A 9,491-nucleotide genomic window follows, 5' to 3' on the forward strand; every position below is an offset into this window, starting at 1 on the left:
CGTGTAGTTATGTACGGCAGGACCAAATCAGAGAGATAGGTAGGAGCAAGCCCATGTAATGCTTTGTAGGTTAGCAGTAAAACCTTGAAATCAGCCCTTGCTTTGACAGGAAGCCAGTGTAGGGAGGCTAGCACTGGAGTAATTTAATCAAATTTTTAGGTTCTAGTCAGGATTCTAGCAGCCGAATTTAGCACTAACTGAAGTTTATTTGGTGCTTTATCCAGGTAACCGGAAAGTAGAGCATTGCAGAAGTCTAACCTAGAAGTAACAAAAGCATGGTTTTATATTTCTGCATCATTTTTGGACAGAAAGTTTCTGATTTTTGCAATGTTACGTAGATGGAAAAAAGCTGTCCTTGAAATGGTCTTGATATGTTCTTCAAAAGAGAGATCAGGGTCCAGAGTAATGCCGAGGTCCTTCACAGTTTTATTTGAGACGACTGTACAACCATTAAGATTAATTGTCAGATTCAACAGAAGATATCTTTGTTTCTTGGTACCTAGAACAAGCATCTCTGTTTTGTCCGAGTTTAAAAGTAGAAAGTTTGCATCCATCCACTTCCTTATGTCTGAAACACATGCTTCTAGTGAGGGCAATTTTGGGGCTTCACCATGTTTCATTGAAATGTACAGCTGTGTGTCATCCGCATAGCAGTGAAAGATAACATGTTTTCGAATTAAGATGTTACCCAAGAGGTAAAATATATAGTGAAAACAATAGTGGTCCTAAAATGGAACCTTGAGGAACACCAAAATTTACAGTTGATTTGTCAGAGGACAAACCATTCACAGAGACAAACTGATATCTTTCCGACAGATAAGATCTAAACCAGGCCAGAACTTGTCCGTGTAGACCAATTTGGGTTTCCAATCTCTCCAAAATAATGTGGTGATCGATGGTATCAAAAGCAGCACAAAGGTCTAGGAGCACGAGGACAGATGCAGAGCCTCGGTCTGATGCCATTAAAAGGTCATTTACCTGCGCAACAGCCTTTTCTAAAAAAGAGAGGAATGGAAGAAAAAACTAGGCCGATAGTTTTTTATATTTTCTGGGTCAAGGTTTGGCTTTTTCAAGAGAGGCTTTATTACTGCCACCTTTAGTGAGTTTGGTACACATCCGGTGGATAGAGAGCCGTTTATTATGTTCAACATAGGAGGGCCAAGTACAGGAAGCAGCTCTTTCAGTAGTTTAGTTGGAATAGGGTCCAGTATGCAGCTTGAAGGTTTAGAGGCCATGATTATTTTCATCATTGTGTCAAGAGATATAGTACTAAAACACTTGAGCGTCTCTCTTGATCCTAGGTCCTGGCAGAGTTGTGCAGACTCAGGACAACTGAGCTTTGAAGGAATACGCAGATTTAAAGAGGAGTCCGTAATTTGCTTTCTAATAATCATGATCTTTTTGTCAAATAAGTTCATGAATTTATCACTGCTAAAGTGAAAGCCTTCCTCTCTTGGGGAATGCTGCTTTTTAGTTAGCTTTGCGACAGTATCAAAAAGGAATTTCGGATTGTTCTTATTTTCCTCAATTAAGTTAGATGGTTAGTACTGGTTAGTCCTGAATGAGCTTTTCAAAAGCATATTTGACTGATTAATCAATGTTAATGATAAATCAAACCTGTGTAGGCTATTTGGGAATTAAACTTTAATTAACATGAAAGCATCATGGTTAATGTGGATAAGTTTAAATTGTCTCATTTGTAGAAACCAATCAACTTGCATATTATTCAAAATGTCCATTTGAAAAAAGTACGGCCTGCAATTTTACCTCTAGTTAAATTGAATGAGACAACAATATCCAATCAGTTGAGATTGGCTGGATATCAGAAGAGTAACCATTTGTTTTAAACGTGAGACCACGTTGGGTGTCACATAGAAATAAAATAAAACATTTAAATTACTGGTGATTCTTCATCTTCAGGGGTCACTGATTACAGAAAGCTGAAATGAAATGGAAGTACGGAGGGCGGGACTTCCGTCGTCCAAGATGCACGTTGTTGCCGTGTGAACAAAGGGGAAAAACAAAATGGCTGCTCTCCCTTTTTTAGCTTTAGCATCTCGTGGAAGCTAATCCTACTTTGTACACATTCACACATAAACAAGGGAACGGTTTTACGAGTAACATCTTACATTCAAACCTTTTCGCAATGTGCTACCGAAACGCGCGGTAAACAAAGAAATACGCCATGTTCTACTCACGCTACTGAAAACGTGAGAGACAGAGATAATTATCGCTTGGTCAAGCTAATATCTCCTCAAATTTCAATCGGCTGGCCCTATGTCCTAGCTCGAGAGATTAATAATTACAGAGTCTACCTGCTTCTGAAACACGTGAGACAGAAATTGGCCCAACACGCCTATTTGTCAAATTTCTATAATTAGCTGGATCGTGTCCTAGCACTAGAAATGTAATCTAACCCTACACTGACTATGTCAGAGAAACAACACAGAGGAAACCTCCATGTATTGTTGAAATGGCAAAACACACGTCAACAAGTCCTGTCCACAATTCCCATGGTGTATAACAAAATCTAGGTGCATAATGCAATCTGCTTTTCAATTTTACATAGGCGGAATCAAACATGAATGCCTCATCCTAGCTTAGATTCCTTGCACAGGGGCTCCAATATGTTGTGACGTTGGACTATCATTAATGTGAAGAATCAAATCAAATCTCTGTGTAATTATTCCGTGATTAAACTAATCAAGGAATTTGAATGAACTAGGAAGTCGGGGGCACCATCTTTATCTCCCTCTCTATCATCCCTTGTTCTTTCTCTCCTTGTCTTTATCCACCCCCCCTCTCTCTCGCTCTGTCTCAATCATCCCTCTCTCTCGCTCTGTCTCAATCATCTCTCTCGCTGTCTCAATCATCTCTCTCGCTGTCTCAATCATCTCTCTCGCTGTCTCAATCATCTCTCTCGCTGTCTCAATCATCTCTCTCCCTGTCTCAATCATCTCTATCCCTGTCTCAATCATCTCTCTCTCTCTCTCTGTCTCAATCATCTCTCTCTCTGTCTCAATCATCTCACTCTCTGTCTCAATCACCTCTCTCCCTGTCTCAATCATCTCTCTCCCTTCTCTGGATGTTCAATTGATATTTTCTATGGTGGAGGGTTAACACACTGTTAGCTTAGCGTTATCCACAGTTTATTCAAAGTTGAAGGAGGAAGAGGACAGTGTTTGAGTTTCCTGGGGTTTGGAAGGTGTGGTGTCCTTTTTGTTCCGGTCTGTCTGTAAAAATGTGCTCCTTGAAGGAGGTGTGTAGGGGTAGACTGCTTGTAGTAAAAGCAGACATTATAAACAGGGGTTTTGTCTTTATAAATGTGTATGCGCCTAACACAGGGAGAGAGAGGGTGCTTCTATTTGGGTGTCTTAGACAGGAACTCTCACAGGTAGAGCCTGAGGAGACGCTGATGGTACGCGAGGACTGGAACTGTACAATAGATTTTACGAAAGACAGAATGGGGAGGAGCCACATTCAGCCTCAGTCGGGGTGTTAAGGGACATCATTAATCAGTTCGACCTAGTGGATGTTTGGAGAACTAGACATCCCGACACAAGACAGTATACATGGGTGAAGGTCTTTGGGGCTAGGGTGAGTGCAGCCCGACTTGATCGATTAGAGTAATAGGCTATTTGGCGCTAACATTCTCCCAGCGGGTTTTTCCGGAGCATCACATAACCATGGCTCGGCTGTCTATTTCACCAGGGCCTCAGCAGGCATCCTATTGGAAGTTTAATGTAAAGCTCTTACAAGATGCCACTTTTTGCTCAGGTTTCCAGACTTTTTATGAAAGGTGAGTTTCTTTGTCAATGGTGGGATGTGGGGAAAGTCCAAATTCTGCTTTTCTGTCAAAAGTATACAGCTCTCTCATCCTCAGAGGCCAGAAGAGTATTGGGGGAACTCGAGCTTAGCATTAGCGAGATGGAGGTAGAGATGGTAGGACAAGGCATTGTAGGCCTCCAGGCTAATTTAGCTGAATTACGTAGAGACCCGGGCAGGATATTCCAGGTTAAAGCAAAGGGAGGACTTGTAAGAACTAGGTTCTCCATTCTCAAGGAGATGGATGCTCCCAGCTCCTTCTTCTTTGGTTTGGAAAGATAGAGCAGTGAAGCCAAGGTTATGCATTGTCTACGGCTGTCTGATGGGTGGGGGACCTCTGTGGTGGGTGAGATGCGGGAGTGGACTGGGGAGCTTTATACTGAGTTGTATAGGGCAGAACTGTGTGATCGTATGTGTGCTCAGGTTTTGTTTGCAGAATTCACTAAGCTCTCTCTGGCACAGAGGGATGAAATGGACATTCCCTTGCTGTCCAATGAACTGGCAGAGGCCATAACCCAGATGTCCACTGGCCGGGCACCGGGGGTCGATGGACTCCCAGTGGAGTTTTATAAAAAAATTCTGGGGAATAATTGGACTGGACCTCTTTTATGTGTTGCGTGAGTGCATCAGGGTAGAAGAGCTGCAGATGAGCTGCCGTCGGGCTCTCCTGCTCAAAAAATGGGACTTTGCTCTGTGCGGACTATAAGATATTTATTTATATATATTTGCCAAGGTCCTCGCTAACAGACTGAAGTCCCATCTGGACTCTATAGTACACAATGACAAGACATATACTTAATCAGGGACATGGTAGAATTGTCGAGAGGTTGTGATGTGAACTTAGGACTTTTCTCTTTAGATCAAAATAAATAAATGTTTAAAAATGCGCTGTCCGGTGCTGAAGTCTTTCAGCAATAATGTTACGCTGGTCGTCGGTTGATAAATGACCGGACCAAGGTGCAGCGTGGTAGGCGTACATTCTCTCTTTATTTGAAAACCGAATGTAAAGCAAAGGAAACCGACAACTTATATCTGATTCCCAATCAGAGAAAACGATAGACAGCTGCCTCCGATTGGGAATCAAACCACCAACATAGAAACAGAAGACCTAGAATGCCCACCCTAATCACACCATGACCTAACCAAATAGAGAAATAAAAAGTCTCTCTAAGGTCAGGGCGTGACAGTATCCCCCCAAAGGCTCTGGAATGCGGGCCGTCTCAGGAGGTTCCGGATTGTGGGCCGTCTCAGGAGGTTCCGGACTGCGGGCCATCTCAGGAGGTTCCAGACCGGCCATCTCAGGAGGTTCCGGACTGCGGGCCATCTCAGGAGGTTCCGGACTGCGGGCCAAGGATCTGGACTGGGATCTCAGGAGGTTCCGGACTGCGGGCCATCTCAGGAGGCTCTGCGGGCCGTCTCAGGAGGTTCCGGATTGTGGGCCGTCTCAGGAGGTTCCGGACTGTGAAACGTCGCCGGAAAATCTGGACTGGGAACTGTCGCCGGAAGCTCTGGACTGGGAACTGTCGCCGGAAGCTCTGGACTGGGAACTGTCGCCGGAAGCTCTGGACTGTGGAGGTGCACTGGAGGCCTGATGCGTGGGACCGGTACAGGTGGGTTGATGACACGCACCTCAGGGCAAGTGCGGGGAGGAGGCACAGGACGTACTGGATTGTGGAGGCGCACTGGAGACACAGTACGTATGGCCGGGGCAGGATATACTAGGTGTGGAGGCGCACTGGAGTTCTGGACCATAAAGCTTGCACAAGGCATCCTGGCTGGATGCTCACTTTAGCCCGGAAAGTGCGGGGCGTTGGCACAGGACGCACTGAGCTGTGAAGGTGCACTGGCGACACAGTGCGTAGAGCTGACGCAGGATATCCTGGACAGAGGAGGCATACTGGAGACCAGGAGAGCTGAGCCGGCACAACCCGTCCTGGCTGGATGCTCACTTTCGCACGGCAAGTGCGAAGAGCTGGCACAGAACGTACAGGGCCGTGGATGCGCACTGAAGACACATTGCGTATCTAAACATGGTGCATGACTGGTCCCACGCTCCTCACAGCGACTGTCTTGCTCCAGAAACCAAACCATCCACTCTAACCTCATCACTCCTCTCAACCATCTCACAATACTCCTCGCTCAGTCTATCCCAATACTGCTCTTCGCTCTCAAACTCGCCCTTCGGCTTTGCCGACCAACCCGTGTGCGCCCCCCAAAAAATGTTTTGGGGCTGCCTCTCGGGCTTCCGTAGTGGTTGTGAACTTCGGAATTGCCGTTGGTCCTCCTTCACTGTCTCCGCCTGCTTCCATGGCAGGGTCTTGTCCCCTGCCATAACCTCCTCCCATGTCCATGATGTCCTACACTCACTTTACTCCCGGGCCCAGGATCCCTGCTCCTCCTGGCCACGCTGCTTGGTCCTTTGGTGGTGGGATCTTCTGTTACATCCGTCATTAGTGGTAGAATGACTGGACGAAGGTGCAGCGTTGTAGGCATACATTTTCTTTATTAAATGTTCCACCAAAAAAAACAATAAACAACACAACGAACGTAAAGCTTCAGAGTGCAACACATGCAACAAACAAAGACAAGATCCCACAACTGAAGGTGGGAAAGGGCTGCCTAAGTATGATCCCCAATCTGTCTGCCTCTGATTGGGAACCATACCCGGCCAACAAAGAAATAGACAAACTAGAATGCCCACCCAAATCACACCCTGACCTAACCAAATAGAGAAATAAAAGGGCACTCTAAGGTCAGGGCGTGACAGTGGTGGGGGATATGCGGGAGCGAACTGTGGAGTTTTATACAAAGGGATGAAATGGACATTCCTCTGTTGTCCCATGAACTGGCAGAGGCCATAGCCCAAATGTTCCCCGGTCGTGAACCGGGGGTTGATTCTCTCCCAGTGGAGTTTTATTTAAAAAATAGCTTGAATATGTCAGGGTAGGAGAGTTGCCGATAAGCTGCCATCGGGCGGCTCTGACTCTCCTGCCCAAAAAAGGGGACTTGTGTGAACTTAAGATCTGGAGGCCTGTGGCATTGCTCTGTGCGGAATACAAGATATTTGCCAAGGTCCTCTCTAACGGACTGAATATCTGAAATTGTGTCTGTGTCTCTGTCTCTGTCTGTCTGTCTGTGTCTCTGGCTGTGTCTCTGGCTGTGTCTCTGGCTGTGTGTCTGTGTGTGACTGTGACTGTCTCTGTCTGTGTCTGTGCGTGTGTCTGTCTGTCTGTCTGTCTGTCTGTCTGTCTCTGTCTGTCTGTGTGTGTCTGTCTGTATGTGGCTGACTATCTCTGTCTGTCTCAGTGTGTGTATGTCTCTGTCTGTCTGTCTGTCTGTCTGTCTGTCTCAGTGTGTGTATGATCTGTAAGATCTGGAGGCCTGTGGCATTGCTCTGTGCGGAATACAAGATATTTGCCAAGGTCCTCTCTAACAGACTGAATATCTGAAATTGTGTCTGTGTCTCTGTCTGTGTCTGTGTCTCTGGCTGTGTCTCTGGCTGTGTGTCTGTATGTGTGTCTGTGTGTGACTGTGACTGTCTCTGTCTGTGTCTGTGCGTGTGTCTGTCTGTCTGTCTGTCTGTCTGTCTGTCTCTGTCTGTCTGTCTGTGTGTGTCTGTCTGTATGTGGCTGACTATCTCTGTCTGTCTCAGTGTGTGTATGATCTGTAAGATCTGGAGGCCTGTGGCATTGCTCTGTGCGGAATACAAGATATTTGCCAAGGTCCTCTCTAACAGACTGAATATCTGAAATTGTGTCTGTGTCTCTGTCTCTGTCTGTGTCTGTCTGTCTGTCTGTCTGTCTGTGTCTGTTTGTCTGTCTGTCTGTGTCTCTGTCTGTGTGTCTGTATGTGTGTCTGTGTGTGGCTGTGACTGTCTCTGTCTGTGCGTGTGTGTGTGTCTGTCTGTCTGTCTGTGTGTCTGTCTGTGTTTGTGTGTCTCTCTGTGTGACTATGTGTGTGTGTGTCTGTCTGTCTGTGTCTGTCTGTGTCTCTGTCTGTCTGTGTCTCTGTCTGTCTGTGTCTCTGTCTGTCTGTGTCTCTGTCTGTCTGTGTCTCTGTCTGTCTGTGTCTGCTTGTCTGTCTCTGTCTCTTTCTGTCTGTCTCTGTCTGTGTCTCTGGCTCTGTCTGTGTCTCTGGCTCTGTCTGTCTCTTTCTGTCTGTCTCTGCCATCGTCTCTCTCTGTATGTGTATATCTGTCTGTCTGTGTGTGTGTGTCTGTATTTGGCTGACTATCTCTGTCTGTCTCAGTGTGTGTATGTCTCTGTCTGTCTCTGTCTGTCTGTCTGTCTGTCTGTCTGTCTGTCTGTCTGTCTCTTTCTCAGTCTGTCTGTCTGTCTGTCTGTCTGTCTGTCTCTCTCTGTCTCTGTCTCTCTCTGTCTATCTGTCTGTCTGTCTGTCTGTCTGTGTCTGTCTGTTTCAGTCTCTCTGTCTGTGAAAGATTAGTGGAATCTGTGTGGGTAGCTGGACAGGTAGGATGACTGACAGTAAAGGTGAACAGGTGGTCACGTGTCAGGTGACAGGAATGGATGAGACTGAGGCAGGAATTCCTTTAACCATAAAGTGGTATATTTACTGAGTAGTCTGTGCGTATCACAAAGGAAACAGATAACATGTATCCAATCAAATTCATAATCAAAGATCAAATCATATCATCCATTATTAAAACCTCTTGAAACTCCCCATCCCGGATCCGGGATCGTGACTAAAGCCTCAGGCTCATTAGCCCAGCTGATTTCTGAAAATGGCAAATAAAATGAAAATAATGCGCCTACTCTCAAGCTTAGCCTTTTTTTAACAACACTGTCATCTCAGATTTTCAAAATATGCTTTTGAACCATAGCAATTCACTAATTTGTGTAAGAGTATGCTAAGCTAGCTTAGCATTTTGTGTCTTTCTGCAACATTTTCACAAAAACCAGATAACCAAATAAATAAAATCATTTACCTTTGAAGAGTCGGATGTTTACAATGAGACTCTCAGTTACATAGCAAATGTGCAGTTTTTCCTGTTGTCTTTGTGTAGGAGAAATCGCTCCGTTTTGTACATCACATTTGTACCGAAACAAACTGAAAATTCAGTCTGTCAAACTTTTTGTAACTCCATAATATGACTGAAACATGGCAAACGTCTGTTTGAATCTGTCAAGGTGTTTTTTCATGTCTCTTCATTGATATATCGTCTCTGCCTCTTTCTTCTCTGTCATGGAAAAATACTTGCAGCTGAGTCTGCCTCTGGCTGTCTGTGACACCTGGTAAATGTGGTCTCTTATGTCAATCTTCCTGATATGCCTCTGTCTGCTCTGTCAGTACTCTCTCGTCTCAGCCATATAAGGAGACAATGGAAAACGGAGCCTCAAAAATCCTGCTCATTTCCTGGATGCCGTCTCATCTTGGTTTTGTCTGTCTCACGTTCTGTGTCTCACGCATGTCTCTCACTGAGAATATCTTTGCAGTTCTGGACACGTCAGAGTGTTTTCTTTCCAAAGCTACCAATTATATGCATAGTCGAGCATCTTTTTGTGACTAAATATTGCGCTTAAAACGGGCACGTCTTTTTATCCAAAAATGATATAGCGCCCCCAGAGTTTCAACAGGTTAACATCATTTAGGGAATTCAACAGTCCAGTTCATTAAGAAGTCAATAGTAATCATCCGCGAGTCATTTA

This window comes from Oncorhynchus masou, chromosome 27 (genome assembly GCF_036934945.1).
Source record: "Oncorhynchus masou masou isolate Uvic2021 chromosome 27, UVic_Omas_1.1, whole genome shotgun sequence".
NCBI classification, from domain to species: domain Eukaryota; kingdom Metazoa; phylum Chordata; class Actinopteri; order Salmoniformes; family Salmonidae; genus Oncorhynchus; species Oncorhynchus masou.